This window comes from Vanessa cardui, chromosome 19, assembly GCF_905220365.1.
Source record: "Vanessa cardui chromosome 19, ilVanCard2.1, whole genome shotgun sequence".
Taxonomy (NCBI): Eukaryota; Metazoa; Arthropoda; class Insecta; order Lepidoptera; family Nymphalidae; genus Vanessa; species Vanessa cardui.
Genome location: NC_061141.1, coordinates 10,114,437 through 10,129,661, shown reverse-complemented (window position 1 = coordinate 10,129,661; position 15,225 = coordinate 10,114,437). Strand labels below are relative to the sequence as shown.

General features: G+C 31.6%; 1 protein-coding gene across 15 annotated transcripts in view; it reads right to left on the bottom strand.

Annotated features, from left to right (window-relative positions):
• The window catches only part of LOC124537946 (brain tumor protein), a 469,342-nt gene that overhangs the window by 37,169 nt on the left and 416,948 nt on the right, over positions 1–15,225 (bottom strand). For 4 of the 15 annotated variants that reach the window (XM_047114936.1, XM_047114937.1, XM_047114925.1 and 1 more), the window contains one exon: positions 2,634–2,685. The exons of the other annotated variants lie outside the window; for them this stretch is intronic. The gene's annotated coding sequence lies outside the window, so the exon portion shown is untranslated. The remainder of the gene's footprint in view (positions 1–2,633; positions 2,686–15,225) is intronic. 15 annotated transcript variants of the gene reach the window in all.

The following is a 15,225-nucleotide window of genomic DNA, read 5'->3' as shown; positions in this document are numbered from 1 at the left end:
GGCAACATTGCCACCCACGTTATATAAACAGATGCGCATTACATTTTATTTTCATTACATTTACATGTTCCTAATCGTAAACATCGGGTCACGCGCCTCCCCGAGGACTACTGAACTTCTAGTCAACTGTGCAATCTCATCTTAAATCTAATCAACCGAAAACAGTCTTTATTACAATGTCGCAAGGTTTAACGTTTAGAGTAAGTTCTATAAGCGTGCTTTGATTACGTAATTTCTTCCTGAATATGGATTTGGAGACGGATCGCCTTTGCAAGGGAGTTTGTAACGAACTAATACGGGAAATGCATCATAAACAGAATACCCCAGTGTTGCCAGATTGAATACAAATGAATAATACATTTATAAAATGAATTATACGACAGCGGCAATATTCGAAAATCGTATTTTGTTTAGTAAGTCTTCGGTATAAAGCCCACCACACACCTAGCTATAATACATATTAATAAAATTTTTCTACAAAGATTTAAGGATATTTGTATGACGTCACCAATTACCGTTATAATATTAAAATATGTTATGGTATAGCGAAGCTTTTTGAATACATAGTAACTGAGAGAAACCTTTATTACCAGAAGACTCAAAAAACCAAACATAATAAAATAAGGCGAAATATATGTATGTTATAGTATCATCTTAGTATGTGGTAGAATTCTATAATGTACATGTGATATACATATGTATAAGTTTAAGATATATGCGTGTGTGTGACAGCGGTGTTACTGTTTTCAACCACATAATATACACCAATATAAATAATAAATTCTGATATTAACGCAAATATTTTTGAATGTTACAGTTAATGCAGTATTTTGTTTATTTCAAAATCATATAAGAGGCTTCGCAGTCGAAAGCTTTTCCTCTATCTACATATTTTGAAATTCGAATTCCAATAATGATTCGCTGTGCCTTTTATGCTTTTATGCAACAGATAGAACAGTGACATTTCGAAAGACAAAAATATATTCCATTGATTTTCAAGGCCTTTTTGTTTTCATACGTATTACGTAATGCAAGTGAGCTGGTTAGAATCCATGCAAGCTCAGTGGTTAGAATCCGTGCATCTTAACCGATGATTTCGGGTTCAAAATCAGCCAAACAACTCAAAAGTTTTATGTGTTATTATTCGTTTCGTGTTTAGCGGGAATGGAATCATGAGAAAATCTAGTATTTCATAAAATTCAACTACTTGTCACCACCACCACCAATCCGAATTGGAGTAGTCCAGCAATTATATAATTACAAGCTGATACAGATAGACATGGATCTATGTTCACTTGGTGGTAGGGTTTTGTGCAAGCCCGCCTGGGTAGGTACCACCCACTCATTCTGTCGCAGGCAACAGTACGCAGTATTGTTGTGTTCACGTTTGAAGGGTGAGTGAGCCAGTGTAACTATAGGCACAATTGACATAGCAATTTCCTTCGCAAGGTCGGTGGCACATTGACGATGTAAGGAATAGTTGATTTTTTTACATCATCATTGTCTATGGGTGATGGTAACCATTTACCATCAGGTGGCCCGTATGCTCGTCCGCCAACCTATTCCATAAAAAAAAGTATAGTAGATATCGAACATAGCTAACTTTGCCATAAACTACCTATAGGCTGAATATAAGGGATAAAAAGATTCAACGTCGCATTATCGGCGAGGACATTAATTCACTGCCTCCACATATAATGGGGTTTGATACAAGATAGGAGATATCTCTTCGATAGTAAAAAGTAATAGATTCAACACTTCCCTTTTCATAATTTAACGCTTTCTTAAAATAAAATACTAGATAAAGTTTGAAAAGATGTAAGCCTATTTGCGTTACTTTATGAGTCACTAACAGTTGCCTGCGGCTTCGCACATGTTTTAAGATGTTGGTTGTCATGTTATAGTCAAACTAAGTAGCCTATTGGAGTTCAAGTTTGCGTCCAAATTTCAACAAAAACGGTTCAGCGGTTTGGTCGTGAAAGAGCAACAGACATACGTCACTTTCACATTTACAATATTAATTATATAGATAGTGAGACTATTTTAAATAAAGATAAAACAATCAACGAATTAACGAATCTACTGTTATCTTATTGTAGATCAATGTTTCCCAGAATTGACTAGTCTCAAGCGAGCGGACGCCGTAAGTCTGTAAGTTATACCACAAAGTCCACGAGACAGAGGATTTGGAACCTTTCCACTTAATCTGCCTTTAACATATTGAATATTGGAGACTTGGAACTTTGTAACTTCACATGAAACAATCACTATTGAATCAGAAAAAGGTATTTTATTGTATCTAATTTCTTTTCTCAATCTTCCTACTATGTATAAATAATAGTACAATTCGAGTAAAGAAAACTTTCGTCACTTTTCAAATTAATTCCCTTATCAAGTCTTAAGCTCTTAGTACCTTTTGAATCTAAACATCAAATCATTGCGACGCAATATGTCATTCTCAATCGGTAAAGCTAGATTATCGCTCATATTGAGCATACGAAAATAGATCTTAAGGTGACGAACCTTTTCTTATTGCGACTGTATTTAGTATAGACGTTGAAAGTTAATGTTCGAGTATTTGGATTTGTTTCGAAAGGTAATTAAATTAAAAGCAAATATTTCATTTCAATTACCGTCATTTCTTCGAAGTTAATAATAATTCTTGCTTGCAGATCAGCTACTTACCTGGAAAAAATTAAAATAATTTTAATTGGACACGTTATTGATTAGTTTTACGTATATTTAGAGAAACACATAGAAGTTACAGTATTGGGTCATCTGTATTCGAAAATATCTCATATTCTTTAAAAAAATTAACAAATAGCAAATATTTTTAAATGCTAGAATATGTACGTTTGGATATTAAATTGGAATGTTGTTTAAAAATATCTAAGCACTGAGACAAACATTTATATCATAGTCAAGAATTAAACAGGTTGCACAATCCAAAAACATCATTTTCATTAAGACATTTCTCATAATAAAAGTAAGCACAAATAGAATATATATAATGCAATATATATGAGAAAAAATATTTATATTGAAATACTTATATACATAAAATACTTCAGTCAAAAAAGGAAACATAAGTAATGTAATTTTTTTAATGTTAGGTACATGTCTTAGGATCATTTTCACAACATTTTTCACTTAAGAATATTACAGCTTTTAAGACTAATACACTTCGTATTAAGTCAAGGTGTGTTGCTTGGTACTTTAGCGTTATTGCAGTTAAAAAGTTTCCTGAAGTTGGGATTCGTGGGAATTGGCACTAAATAGTGGGGCGTATTGCAAGCCTCTGGCGTCGAGCCAAAAGCATCCGTCTATTTCTTTACACTTAAAAGAAAGCGTAAAAGAAATCCCAATTTAAGGAAAAAAAATCTCTTACGAAACGTAACATGTTTCAAACGAAGCTTAAAGTTAGTAAATTATACTATCACAATAACACATTATGTTGCTATTGATATATATGTATACTTAAACGGTTTTTTTTTTAATATTAGACAACATCACATGTATTACTTTGATCCATTTATAAGCACTTGTGTTATGGAAAATCAGAAGTAACGACGGTACCACAAACACACAGACCCAAGACAACATAGAAAACTAATAGACTTAGGTAAATCGAACCCGAGACTTCGGAGTGACATACCCATAAAAACCGACGTACTCACAATTCGACCACGGAGGTCGTCGAACTTAATAATAAGACTGATTATTTAATCTTATAAAATAAATAGTAATGTGTTTTTTTTTTGGAATAGCAGATAAATGTGTCCAATTTACGAACAGCATAAGCATTCTATCGGGAATGTTGACGCTTTGTTTCCGTCCACAAACAGTTCGAACGTTGAGAATGTATCGGATATTCCCAAAAGAGAAACGATAAAGAATTGGTTCAAGGCTTAGGGAAGCGATATTGCGATCTTACGATTGTTTGCCGATTATTGAGCATTACCATTTTCACGATTCCGATTATTTACAGTATTTCAAGGAATTGAGCCGAAAAATTTCATCAATAATATTTCCTACTGAAAATATTTTCACAAGAATCAGCAGATACAGACTTATAACGCCATAGACCGAAACTCTGTGCCTTATCATTCATTAGATAGATAGATAGACAAATTTCGATTTATTCGTTAAATAATACAAGAAACATTTTATTGCGAGGTTATTGAACAGGAAACAAGGCGGAATGGCGCAAACAAATTGACCGACTGTCGCCGACAGCTGGAAATAAAATCCGACTTGAATTTAGAGGCCTTTTGTAGGAAACTTGTAAAACGCAATTTGTATCCTCCAGGGTATTCCTCGTCACGAAAAGGTTTCGACACGAATTGAAGAAAACTATGTGACAAATACAATAAATACCTTTCATCTTAATTTATCCGGGTTATAAACAAGATTACAGATTTGACTGGTAATGCGATTCTGTAAGTCACTTCGTATCTCATTTGTGAAATATTGACAATCGAATTGGTGATACGCCATTTTTATATGGACGCCTATCACATTCTGATTTCTATCTAGTGTTCTACGGTGAGTTTCGAGTCTTTTCACAGAATAAACATTTAAAAATAGAATAGCACCAAGAACTAAATTGAGATCAAAAACACCTACGAGATCATATGAATTCACAAAAAAATAGCGATTTGTCAGATATTGTCAGTTTGGTAATAGTAACTATAGAAGTCAAATTAAAACGAATATAATTAGTAAAGCGGAATCGTGCTGTGCTATCGAAAGATATATTAATCTAGTTTAGCTGTAATGTTTAATATAGCTTAGCTATTAACAAATATATAAATATGTTTTTCTTTACTAAACCAACTGGAAAAGGTTATTCCAAAAGTTATATAGCCATTTAAAAAAAGACGAACAAGAAAAGCACTCGTATCTTATTGATGAAAGAAAATAGAACCTTCGATACACTACAGCATACATACAGCATGCAATAATAAAGAAGTAACAAGACTTCAAAGAGCAGCGGATAAAGGAGCATCTCAAAGAGAGATTCGCTTTAAGTTAAAACAGTAAGACCCGACGTTTTAAAAGTACAATTTTAGAGCACGTTGTACCGTTTAGACAAACAAGAGTAAAAAGGCAACAAGAAGCGGTCGGAGTAGTTAAAACAGTAGCACTAAAGGAAATGGGTGGACAAACTTACGTGACTTCGTACACCTGTTGCCATACATTGCGACCTACATTTGTTAAATGGGAATTTACCTTAAAATCACAATTCAGAAATTGAATTTAGTATAATTTACTAACAGAACTTTGATACATAGTTGTATATTTTTCATATAGGATTTTAAATTAACATGGTTATTTTTATTATTAATATTATTAATTTCGGGATATTTACCATGTTTTTTATTTTTGTTCGGTGGAGCTCGATATTTCGACATTGTCTACGAATGTCTTGGTCACGAGACTCACCGAACAAAAATAAAAAACATGGTAAATATCCCGAAATTAATAACTTTAGTATATTTTTCATGTTTTAAAATTCTTATTTTTTTAATCCTGTATGTAACTAGTCCTTATTTGACTATGCTGCTTCTGATTTGTAGATATCAGTGAAAACTCGATAGGTTTTTGTACTATTTTAATGTTATTTCATATTAATGTTGTATTGTTTGTTTCCCCAAAATAAAATAGACCTTGAACATTACTTGATAATAATAACTCATTCAAATAATAATATAAAATAATATTACCAATATTAAATCTGATAAGTCAATCAGATACAATATAAGGACTAATGAAAGAAATAAATGAAACAAAATAAAAAGCGGTTCTGAGCGTGATCGAATGAATGTACACGATCTTGTCTCATGTAAATAGGTAGTAAAAAAAAACAAAACGTAATGGAGTATTTAAATTCAACGTACCAGTACGGCTTTTTATTAGATTTCGCTTCATTCGACATGGCACCTGCGTTATAGGTCTCAATTGAAAGGGAAGTTATAGGACAGGTAATTCTGCCATTATTTCTTTAAGATCGTTATTTTTGTTTTTTTTTGGAGTAGGTAACGATGTTTGACGTAGACAATCAAAGGTATCAATTTTAAGTTATTCAGCGATGATGAATTGGCTAGTTAGAAATAACTAGGTTTTAAATTTTATAACAATGAAATTAAATACTATTATGACAGATTTTTACAAAAATTAGACACATGAATTATAAACACAAATAAGGCACACGAAGCAGTGGTGTCTAGAATTGAAGCCACAATCATCGGTTAAGATGCACGTGTTTTAACCACTGGGTCATCTCGGGATATCATTAATTTTATATGAAATCCCAATCGCTTCTATTATAGTAATAAAAGTCTGGAAAACAGCTTTACTTCGTTTAGTGTTAACGTCCTTTTTTTGGTACATTTTTTCAGAGATTGTTTGCTTAAAGGCGCGGCTTCGCGTCGGTCCGCGGGTGGCAAACAATTGGTCTGCACTTGTTGCTGAATCAACAGCTCTATTTATAGATTCGCCCTGTGTTGTTTATCAATTATTTAGGTTACAGCTGTAATTTGCTTTATTAAGAGTTAAATATTTAATTAGAGACTATATGAACCTTAGTAAAGTGACCGACACTTGTTAAGTAAATACAGCATTTGTTTTACTTTTGGTTCCAAGTATGAAAAATATGATCGTCGACGTTGGTTTCTTTTTTTTTTAACAAATATAAATTTCGATGTTGGCAATTCCTTAATTTAAATCAAATAACAGTTATTCGATTTGAATTAAGGGATTGCAGGACTCGTTATCGGGTTGGATGTGGTAAACGTAACTAATTTCAAATGACTAGTCCTAATGTAGACGGAATCTTCTAATTTGTCACAGATGCGTTCAATTTAATGTCAATTATTACTCATTGTTATAGAATTGTAATAGTTTTCTGTGTTATTGTAGACACGGTGAATTCTCTAAGAAGGTAACATGCATCACAAATATTTATTTACTACAAAATTTCGGAATATTTCTGAAGAGATCTGAATACTTGTGAACAAAAATGATATAGAAGATTTTCCAAGATTGAAACGTCTCGAATAGAAAACAAACACTCTGAAATAATTTACCTATGTACACCAAGTATTATAAGACGTCTTATGATATTAATAATGAGTTAATAAGATATTCATAAACTACCTGATTAAAACTTTGCCAAGTATTGCGATAATTTTATAACATACGGTTTCGAGGCACGGCTAAGGTATATTTTGGCGGATTTGAGGCTTTGTTTCAAACTTCGTTGATGTAAACCAACTTCTATAAGACAAACTTGATTCGAATTTTATTATATTCCTCAAAGTTGCTAAGTTCGAGTCACGTTCGCATAAAACTGGTTTAAGTAAAATATATCGTGAAGATAAAAGGCATTTTGCGGCGAAACACCAATCTGCTTGGTACCTACCAAGTTGGAAGGACATAATATGTTTTCAATTTACTGAAAGGTCATAACATATTTTTATACTTATTTCAAAATAAGAATTACATCGAAATCAGTGAATCGAAAATAATGTAATCGATGAATGTTAATAAATTTCGAATTTTTAAAAATGTATATATATTTAAAAACAAAAGGATTCATCATTCCATTATACTAACAGACTTTTATTGAAGCGTTAAACTCGAACCGAAGCAAATATGAACCGGAACCAGAGAATTAAGTGTAATGCTTAATGGAGCTCACTGCAACACCCAATGGCTTTGAAAATCGCTCCACACATGGGTACCAACCAACCTACATTCTTCCTTTGTCATTGATTAAATATTTATCCAACGGCTTTTAATTCTTTTTCTTCATAATAAAATTACCGATTTTACATTCCAAATATAAAATTTTAAACAATACATGAACTGAAACCAATAAAAACCTTAGATCGCGACAGAATTGAGCGTTTACCTAAAATAAAGACATCGTTTTGTATGGGATTTCTTGTTTTATATTTTCTATTTATTTTGAGGTATAAATAACTGTCCTTCTACAACTGTTAAACACGACCCTTCCTATAAAAAAAAAAAGAAATTAATGAACTCCGCAATCGCTTTGACAACGACCAGCTAAAGTGAAACGCGTCGAGAATTGGTACTAAATTTGTAGAACAAAATGTTAAGACAGTGGCGCCACTCAAAAGCTCAAGTATATTGGCCACTGGCAGGAAGTCGCCGGCGGTTTGCAGAGCATGATTTAAATATTAGCCTTCATGTTATCTTTCATCTGTAACGCGGGGCACGCGTGATTCAGGTTTGTCCAAAAATAATGTTACAATCGACTTGGTAATTTGTTTTATTACGGTAGAATTAAAATGTTCATTATCATTTGAAACGACATTTTTATAGCATTTTTAATGGACAGCAATTTTGTATTTGGAATTGTTTAATATTTATATATCGTTGTCAGTTATAAATTTGGTAACGAATTTATTCTGGTTTACAACAAATTATTTTGTTAGAATATCAACTAAGTATTTTTTTTCATTGAAAATTAGATAAAAGTCACCTTATAAAGTCCAATCTTTCCGAGCCTTTGAAAACATATTTTATATAATTCTTTTACTACTTACATTTTCAGAGTCCCGCAACTTATAATACACTTAGCAACTTTATCAATTCAGTTACCTCGTACAACAAAAGCAATCAAACTGTACAAAATTTATTTAGGAGTTGTTTTTGACGATGTAACAATACAACGAAGATTTCACGAATTTATAACGAGTATTTAGCACTTTTAGTAGTTCGTTAAAACAATTTAAGTTGTTACACTATACAACTAAATATAGTTATATGTTAACTATTTAAAATTGAATCGACAAAAAAGCCTCAATATTAGTTGGTACTGAGATGTTTTTACTAGCAACAATTATATTTATCTGATCTTAGTAATCAACATACTATGTATTCAAGATGGTCGTATTTGTACTCTCATAAAATTAAAAATAATGTTAAGTTACCGGTAGCAAAAGCTATGTATACACTATTACACTATATACTACGTTCTATTACAAACTCAATTACTATGATATAAATAGATGAGTAACTAGACCGACAAGCATCTATTATTTTATTTTGATTTAGCAATATTGTCTGTTTATGCAAGTAGTTTTGTGATTACATCACACTAATGCGTAAATAGTTGTATACACACTGATACACAGCCACGCTCTTAAACCTCATTATGTTCACTTACAGTACGACACAACTCAGATGTAGCATTGGCATAATTCTTAAAACCGAACATTTATTTCTTATGTGAATATGATCTTTAAGCAAACGTAATAACTTGTAATAGCATATGACTTAATATATTCCTCAATTTGACACGTCGATTTACATGCAATTGCTTTCTCGGGTCGAACTGAAGCGAGAATCTATAGCGACGAATAGCGACGAAAGGCGCGATAGGGAGCTATTTCTATTGGTTGTATAAATCTGCAGTGAATTTGCCGATGCTACATCTAAGTTGTGTCGTACTATCCCAATCTCGAAGAGATATATCTTCAAAGAGCGTTATTCTGCGTCGCGAAGTCTCCTAACCTTAATTTCACGCAGGTGACAGCCCTGTTTCTTAAAGTACCTAATCCGGACTCGACAGACTCATTTGCGACTTTGTCGCTCTGATTACATCGACTATCTAAATTTCGACTGCGCTTAAGCCTTAATAAGTAGAAGCAGAGAGGGAGGTTACGTAAGTGGCAATTTATCTTCAACACTTCGCCATTTAGATGAATATTTAAATAACTTAGCGAAGATTTTTAAAGACAATAACACGCTCTTTAAGGTTCTATATTAAGATTCAAAGTTAATCCACAAAGTGTATTTAACATGTATTAAAATAAAAAATATATATATATATCTTATCGAAAATGATTTGTATGAAAGAAATTGCGATTTGATACTAGTTTGCTGACCGAAAATTATTTGCGATAAAGAGCTTTGGAAATGTATAGATTTTCTAACATCTTTCATATTAAAATGTTAACTATTGTGACAATATAAACGAACACTAAACACGCTGTTTAGCAAATAAATTAGGTATTAAGTAAGGCTAACGTTCGCTAGATGGCGTTGCGTGTACTTATGAAATAAACAACGTAATTAAGGTAATAAATGGCGTCCTATAACATCAATGAGAGCCTTTTAATCTCCGTTAAAGGGCTTCGTCGAAATTGTAACCTATGTACCTTGTGAGTTCACATAATGCGATTTAATTAGCTCTTGTTCATGTATTCTGGCTTTCTGTACAATTAACTAATTATAGACGATATATGTAAGTTTATTTTCTTTGAGCATTGAAATCGGTACTAATATTATAAATGTGAATGTAATTATGTCTGTTACGATTTCACTGATATACTACTGAACCGAAATTGATACAAGTTTTAAGTCTAAGGGAATGAGTATATTTTTATGTAATGATTCGTTTCAAACTCTATTAAATAAAGGTATAGCTATAAATAGTTTATAATTGAAAACTCTTTAGTTGTACTATATACGTACGTTCCATTTTTAAATTACTTTTAAACATCCCTGAGTTTGAGTTTGAGTCAGCGTATTATGACTATTTTGAAGTGATTTTTTTATCAAACGAAGCAGAGAAGTCGCGGGCAAAAATTCGTATAATATAAATTATATTGTATACCTACCTTCCGAATTCTTTGTCAACATAATTTAACAGCCGTTAAACACGTAAATTTAATACAGAAACAGTTATCGTTTCTCTAATGGCGGAAAAACCTCTTTACGTTAGCCTTGAAACATTTACTCGATCCCTTTTATACAGTCACGTTGGACGGTTCTAGTGTAATAAAATACAAACATTTTTTATTTATTTGGATTTGCTAAGTGTATTACAATTTAGAAAAAAAAAACAAAATCACAATCTATGTAAAACTCTTTTCAATGCAAGTATAACATTACTATAAAAAATTAAAAATGGAAATATAAACAAAATCAAAAGGTCTTAAATCATAATTGATATTTTAATTAAATCTGAGTCATACTTCGATAAAATAAATATCAAAGTTTAATGAATTATTTGTGAAATATATAGAATTACGTTTCGGCTTAGGTTAGAAGTAAATATTATATTGCTTTAAATATTCACTACGCCAATACAAGTTTAAAAAGGTCATTCGAAAGATAAGAAACTTTTAACAGTTATACAACGCGATTTTTTAATATACTTCTTACAAATTACTATTTACAGAGCCCGCAATGTATTTTGCCCTTTTTTAAGAAACGTATAAATTTAAATAGAGATCTTTGTAAATGTTTAAAAACCGAAAAAGACGTGAACAACGAATAACCGTTAACCTATTAAAAAAACCTCTTTGATGCGATCCATTGTATAGCGAGCCACCTTACCGTGTGAAAATTACAAGGGTGCACTTTCTCAGTCTTGGGGTTGATAATAATAGGCGTTGAGATTCTTTGGGGGTACTTAGAAATGTTATCTATTTAATAGTATTATGTAAATCAAAAGAAACTTGTCTATGATAGTTGAGGTGTTATAAAAATAGGTAATTTATAACACTCTTTTTATGTGTGTATGCATACATTGAATATAAAATAGATTCGTTGCGCCCTGTAAAGATTTTATTCATCACAAGCAGATGCCCGCGACTTCGCTTGCGTTTTAGTGTGTTAGTTGTCATGAGTCAGGTAAAAAAGTAGATGTCTTTTCTTGGAGTTTAAGTTTGCTCCATAGCAAATTTCATCAAAATCGGTTCATCGGTTTGGTCGTGAAAGAGCGACAGATACGAGTTACTTTCACATTTATAATATTAATAAAGATATATATATATATATATATATATAAATTTCAACGTTAGTACGAATATAGAACACGCTTAGTGCATCTATATGAATGTATGAGTCGTTTTTTTGTAACGGCTGATTGATAAAGTACTTAAACTATTAACAGAAGATAGCGTATCAAAAAAGGTTTTACTGCGTATTATTAACAAGACGAGCTTCGCAAATGCACCCGCTTCAAACTAAGACTACAGACGTGACAAGAGTAAAATTTCTCATTGTAATATTAATTTAAGTTATACAGAGTGATTTTTAAAAACATTTATATATAATTCTACTAGTAAAACTTTCGATCTGACCTGCATTCAACTAAACCCTAGTTATAATTCATTTATCCACTGGCCTGTCCCACGCTTTCAATGTGAGTTAGCAAACTTCCCCCTCCGCTCTGTTACCTAAGACCAATATAATAAAACTTTGAATCTCATATCAAAACAATCGTTTTAAGACAATTATGAAGATGAATAATGACTTAGGTTACATTTTCCGTCGTGAATAAATTCGTTTCAACTATTAAGTTAGACTATACTTGTCGCTGTCACACACAGCGGGATTATATCAGGCGAGAGAGGGACGTTTTGTTATACCAAAAATGTATAGATACAGCTGTGTTCAATTATTTATCCTCAAGGTTTGACCAATGATTCGATATTTAAAAAAATAAACCACGCAATCTGCAAGTAAGCGGATTTAGCGTCCGTAATTGCATTATTCCACAGCGATCACGATTGACACATCAGAAAGCAATACAAGTGTCAAGATGACATATCTGACGGTAGCGTGTAGCCTTTCATAGGTCGTGGTATAAGATATGGGCGACAACGCACACATGCAACAAGTTGTACGACTCTTTTAATTGGCCGTACTATCTATTCATAGTTAAACTCAAAAACATGTTCGAAATTTAAAAACAAGAACTACACGATCTCTACAATATTATCCGTGCAAATACAGAAGTATCTATACTCCTATTTCAAAACATAGTTGGTGTTACACGACGACTTTAATTAAAAATCCGTCCAAATTTAGAACGTAATGGAATTAAGACTTATATTTATGATCAGATGCAACAAGCTGAACGACTCTTTAAATTGACCGTTTTATATTTATTCTAAATTTTAAAAAAAACGTACGCAATTTATAAACAAAAACTACACTATTATTCGTGCAAATGCAGAAGTATATAAGTCTTACACCAGGACGTAACTGATGTCATATTATCAAATTTAATTAAAAACATTCAAATTTGGAATGTGATGGAACGAAGACATGTCTCAAATAACAAGGGGACACAGGTTCAATATCAAAACGTAACAAGAGAACAAGGTAAATCAAAAATCGCTCGTCGTTTTTGACTTAATAACAAAAGACAAGCTCTTACACGAAGAAATGAAAGTAATTAATTTGATTAATCGCGAGTGGCAAGTCTTTGAGGCATCCAGCGATGAGTAATGACTGTCTTTTTTCATCTCGAGCGTTTACATCGCTTCCCTTGGGGTTGATTATGGAGTCTGTGATACATAAATTCCCTTAAATATAAATATCCAGTTTATTAAATATATATTAACTTAAATTTTGTTGACTTTGACAAAGTTCTATCAAAATTGATCTGATAGTATTCAAGTTTGACAGATAATTAATATGGGACTAATGCTACTTTATTAAAATGTATATTTGATATAGTCTTGCCTTCGAGATGTGAATGATTTATAATTAGTGTATAATAAGGATTATAATTGTAAAGTCATACATCAACGCTTCAAATCGAAAAGACTTAAAATATTTGTTTAATGAATTAAATAATATATTTATTTATTCATATAATTTACATAATTAAAAAAAATGTAGTTCGATGTCTCATTTACTAATAAAAACTTATATACATTTAAATTATTAAAAACGTGCAAGAAATTTAAAAATAAACTAAATTAAAGGATAGTTAGTTCAAAAATATTTAATTTTACAATAACTATGGAAATAAAACTACATATATAATATTGCATACGTGCTAGTCAGGGAATAAGTCAGCAGTTGTAGTAGGTAACTTGGTATTAAATTATTTAAAAAATATTTTAAGGTAGCGTAGTAACAAAACCGAAGTAAAATAACAAGTATTACAGAAATAATATACCGAAATTAACCTTTCTAAATATCCTTTAGTACCTGACAGACCGATTGTTACGATGTAAGATACAAAAGAAAGCCAGCGGTGTGTTTACACTAACAGGTAGAATACTTCTACGAAATAACGAATTATGTTTTGTGCTTACGAAATATTCATCGATGATAAAACAAAGAAGGGTTCATTAGCCACCATATTTGTTGGCGCTCGAACAAAGAAATTGTATGTATATATACTTTAGGTGTTGTGGTTGTCGTGGGAATATAATGTTATGTACTGACATGAGAAATAAGATCAAACAAAACCAAATTCCGTTTATTGATACCAATAAATAAATAATTTAGACGCAATTGAGAAATATGCATAATGCCTTATCGCTGAAATAGCTATCTCTTCCAAACTTAAGGTAGAGGAGAGAAACACACAAAAAACAATCTACGTTTGCATGTGTGAGTTTCCAAGCAATACATACGTATGTATATAACACTTGGATCGATTGCTAACTAGCCCTAAAAAAAAAACAGATTTTTTTTATTTGTAAATATGTCCTTCAATAAAAGTATTAATTTAAATAGCAAAAAAACAATATACATATGTAATCTCACTCATTAATTCATAAGGAATATATATTTAAATTCTGATATTTCATCTGAAGTCCATATTAGGAAAGTCATTAAGATTCGCCTTATCAATTTACTAAGAAGGTAGGTTCAGAGTCGGAGATAGCGTATCCTGTTTATCACGTGCCCATAAGTACCATCCGATAGCACGGCTAACACAACAAGGAAGTGGTGCCATTCGTCATAGCCGTAAATCAAATCGAAACTAACGACTAACTGAAATCTGAATACCAAATCTCAAATGCTTCTACGCTAAGGGCATGTATCTTAACGGGCGGAGCGGAAAGCGTGTTACGTTGCAAACCAACTTAACGAGCGGAGCGGAAAGCGTGTTACGTTGCAAACCAACTGCACATCTTTAGTTTAATTTAACTAACTATTAAAAGCAATACATAAACTTTACTTTAAAGTATGTTGTACCAAATGAAAAATAAAGTACGTTATTTATATCGTAACTTTATAAAACACCGCTAAATAGATGTTCATTTATAAAGTATTTTACTTGATTAATAATGTTTTATACATCGTAATTAATTAGTTAATTTTAATATATATTATATGTATATCAATAACAATTATATAAAAATAAGATTAGTTTGTAATAACACAACACAAGGTGATAGCTTTGATATTACTTTGATTCGATGAAATCGCTCA